Source organism: Perissodus microlepis, chromosome 17 (genome assembly GCF_051167445.1).
Source record: "Perissodus microlepis isolate ML-2025 ecotype Zambia chromosome 17, ASM5116744v1, whole genome shotgun sequence".
Classification (NCBI taxonomy): Eukaryota; Metazoa; Chordata; class Actinopteri; order Cichliformes; family Cichlidae; genus Perissodus; species Perissodus microlepis.
The window spans coordinates 34,373,873-34,378,393 of NC_140477.1; the positions used below are offsets into that span (position 1 = coordinate 34,373,873).

General features: G+C 38.3%; 1 long non-coding RNA gene across 1 annotated transcript; it reads left to right on the plus strand.

Moving 5' to 3' along the window:
• The first annotated feature begins 1,585 nt into the window (after positions 1-1,585).
• LOC146369981 (uncharacterized) lies at positions 1,586-3,296 on the plus strand. The gene is made up of 3 exons (XR_014797286.1): positions 1,586-1,955; positions 2,659-2,816; positions 3,244-3,296. It is a non-coding gene; the product is annotated as an uncharacterized LOC146369981 (long non-coding RNA).
• Positions 3,297-4,521: the final 1,225 nt, after the last annotated feature.

Genomic DNA, 4,521 nt, shown 5'->3' on the forward strand with positions numbered 1-4,521 from the left:
CAGAGGAGTGCTGAAGATTTCCCTGTGAGGGAGCTGCTGGTGAAGATCATGAGTCCTGCTTGATCAATGCGATGAGCTTCAGTGTTCCTGGTGTTTCTTAAATGATGCCTCTTTCAGTGGTCAACAGAACTTCTGGCACAGGACAGCTGTGATGAAAGAAAGGGAAGAAGTTTCTCCAAACCTCTGGACCCAGAAACCCAGCTTAGTCCTGATGGTCTCCCTCACTAGTTTCTCTCCAGGTTGAATGTAGCTGTTATACATAATATGGATTATTATTAAATGAAAAGAACACATTAGACTACACTACTGAAACCTTCTGCTGCTGTTTTTAAAGTTTCCATGTTACCAGGCTGTAGACTAGAGATTTAAACCGTTTTAGATCCATTACACTCAGTCTTAAATGTTAAAATCTCAAAGGACAGCATTATATTTTTGATATTAACAGTAACTCTGGGCCTCTGTAGAGTGTGCAGCTGATCTCATCGCTGTCTAAAAATGGATAAAAAAAAACTTAAGAAGTGCTGAATCCTTCAATAACACAGACTATTAGAGTAACAGGTGTGTAGCATCGCTAACTAGCTAGCAACAAGCCTCCAACACAGTGCGTATGCTAGCGGCTAATCTAGCAAACGAATTAACAACAGAGCGATTTTAGAACTATAAGATGATAAGCTGTGTGTCTTTTCTTATAACAGTGACATTTAATTTACCTTAATTAAACGAGTCGTCAGTCGCAGTAAACCAGCAAAAAACTCGAGCCACAGGTGCTACGTAAAAAGTGTAGGGGGCGTGTTTGCGGTCACGTCCAGCGGGTGTGTGGGCGGGAGTGTTACATAGTCGCTCCACCTCAAGTCACTACTGCGCAGACTCTGGCTCCAAATTTGCAAGATGGCAGCCTCCACAAGCGGGATATTTTGGCTTCATTTTTGCACAATGGGAGGAGGCGGTGTCGCGTCGTCCATACAGTCTTTGGTTTAAACGATGTTAGCACAGAAATATTAGCTTCTGTCATGACTGATGAAGTTACTAGTTAATAAAGTTTCCAGTAAAGTGTTTAATCGCAGCCACAGATTGACAGCAAATATCTCGATTAGCTTCAGTACATCTGTAATAAATATGTGCAAGTTTCAGTGCTTCGTTTAAACTGTATGATACTTATACTGACCCAGGGTCAGTGTAAAATACAATCCTAGCTGTGTGAACAAAGCCTGGCTCCTTTAATCCTGCATGACAAACCTCAGGATGCAGGTTATTATTACTCTTTCCTGCTGGCACACCTGTCACACCTGAGAGTCAGCTAGAAACGTACAGTGACGTGGACATCATGCAAAGACTGCCAGACTCTGTAATACTGTAAATGATCAGTGACTCAAGTTAACACTAAACTTTAAACGGTACCTCTGTGTCTCTGTGTGTCTCTGAACATTTAGGATTGAGTCAGGCTGCATTGACTTTATTTATTGGGACTTTAATGTGTTAAAAGCAGGTTGAAGACGGCTCAGAAACATTTGAAGATTAAAATTTTGAATTATGGCTGCTGGTGGTTTGTAAAGCCTATACTCAGCTGTATTTTTGCTACTAATTTATGTTTGTTGTTGTTTAACACAGATTTCAGAAGAGCAAATATGCTTAATAGTTTAACTAGATTTCATTTGTCAGTGTGGGACTGCTGAGTCACCTGAAGAACTCATTTCATTCATTCTCCACATGATGTTCATTTACAGAAATGTTTCACAGGAACTGATTCCTCCCAAAAGGGTGAACTAGTGTGCTTCCATAGATTATCTCTGTATGAATGTACTTCTTAAATGAAGGCAAGTGTTTGTCCTTTTTTGTTCCTCAGTTACAGTACGTGATATCAAGGGCAGGCGGTCAACACTGGGGGAAGACAAGAAGCAGACGTACTTCCAAGAGGGAGCTGCAGTGAGGACACAGCCAGGTCACTGAGGTCAGAGGTCAGAATCTGAAACAGCTCAGGTTTGTATTTTAGGGGTTATAAAAAATCAAAATGTATTTATGAAGAAACCTTTAAATAATAGTCATAATTATGATTATTATAACAAATATCAAACATTTAAGTGGATTTTCTGTTACACATATTGTGTTAGCCCTGCAATAAACTGGCAGCCTGTCCTGTCTCTGTCCTGTATCAGCTGGGATAGGCTTCATCCTCCCGCAACCCTGAATTGGATACATTATATTCCAATTATGTTCATTTACAAACTCAAGGTATCTAATCAAAATGTAAGTAATAATTATAAAATGGGAAAGCAGAAATAAGTGTGACATAAATGTAAATGTGCTAGCTGACATAGAGGACAGCTACATGCAGTCTGAAAAACCTTTTTTGTCAAGTTTGCAGGTATATCAGCACAAGACATTCTTACACTGTAACTCAGTGAAGCATTATTGGTCCAGTCTGTTTGGATAAATATAGTAAGTTAATGTATGTCCATTTATTGACACATTTTCTTAAGTGCTTATCCAGTTCAGGATCACAGTGGAGCTGCAGCTGGATATGTTCACTAAATAAACCTTACAAAAGTTAACAATAAACCTGCATCCCTGTATGTTGTTGCCCACAGGATGAGAAAATCAAACTGGAACACTGTGGAACATGTTAATAAATGTTTGTGTTTATCCCTGTCTCTTTCACAGGAGGCGCTGGAAGGTTTCCCTAATAGTTCCTGGTGAATCAAAGCAGAACCATAAAGGTTGCTGGACTGCATGATGGCCTTACCCCTGAGCAGTCATCCTGTTAAAGGAGGAACCAGTTAGAAGCTGTTTTCAAAGTAGCTGAGCAGATTTCATCTCAAGTAAGCGATTAACTGTTTGTTAATCTGTTCTGCCACTTAAAGAGCATTTAAGGACGTCTTTTGAGTGTCCAGTTGAATTAATTCTACTGGCTCTCATGGTCATTTGTTATTATAGACATATTTTTCATGTTCATCCAGCTATTTAGTAAATTCTATCTATTTAGTAATATCTGTCAGCTATAAAATGTAATATAAATATAAAAAATATCTAAATATCTCCTGCCCTTTATATTTTAATGATGTAAGTCTGTTATCGTGTTACATTAGCATTCCTCACATATCAATGAGATGCTTTACAGTACAATCCTACTGACGCAGCAGAGGGATAACGACGGCTATTCAACATCGTTACACGACACATTCGAGCTGCATGACGCAGACAAAGTGACTAAATCATCTTTTTTGTGGTTTATTGTCTTCAAACCAGCAGACAAAGCTGATGGCAGAAGATGTCGGAGAAGAACTTCAGGCCGTGTACCGAAAAGGTATTTTTTTCTTGTTATCAAAAGACATTTGGAGTGGCAGCTTCTACAACTGGTTGTGCTGAAGTAAAGCTTACAGTCTAAGAAATCACAGTGTTGCTATTCAGCACAAAGAGAAAACCTCACTTGTTTGAATTTATTTACAATCATAGTTTTATAAATTCTGACTGTAAACATCTTTTACAGCTTTGATATTGTTTGACACTAGATATCAGGTTTAATTTAAAGGTTTCTGTGTCCTAATGAGCCATTTACACTGACCAGTGTTTCACTTTAACTGTAACACATTCATTATTTAGTTCCAACATTTCTAAGAGAAATAACTGAATGTAAAAAATGGCAGCCCTCAGGCCAGGTTTAATTGATAGAGATATATGCATGCATTATGAAATTTATGTATCCCAGATAATTGTTATTCATCTAGTCATGGCATACCCACCCCTTCCTCCCAAGTTAACTGCAACCCAAAAGAACTAGTGGGGCTATTTACACACTCACAACCAGTGTGGGGTAAAAAGAGCCACCAAAAAGCTGTCAGCCACAGATGTGCTAGAAGAGTTAGAAACTCTACTTATGGACAAACTTTCTAAGTCTAACAGGGGACAGGTACTCCTGCCCAAATAACATGATATAACCCCACATACAGCCCAGCCATAAAATGAACCAAGTCATTTAGTTAAAGACAGCATGGGACCAAATGCATGTAACCAGCCTGCACCAACCTGGCATTTCTTCCTCCTGAATTAAATGAATGAATGGATGAAAGTTAAATGACTACAAACGTAAAGCCACTAGTTCCCACACTGGAATTCCCTGACACTGTGTGTTAACCGTATTTAGCTTGTATCAACAGTTGTAACAGGCTAAGCCACCTGAGACACTGCATTGAATGATTGTTCCTGTCTTAATGATTTAATATTAGTGCAGCTACGGTTTGTTCTTGAACATCAGTTCTGTTTTCTACTTTGATCACTTAGACCAAAAAAAGTGTTGTTTTCAGATTCTTTCTTTTAAATCTATAAAGCACCTGCTCATTTTTTTATTACAATTAGTTTCACATAAATGTTAGTGTTTCCTTTATAATCTTTTAATGCTTACACTACACTGTACATGTCTACATTAGAGACATTTCTGTTACCTGTTTCTGTTGACTCAGAGTTGTGAAATGTTCTTTTATTTGATGCACAATATGAAGTTCATAATTTTCTTACAAATAAAACTCT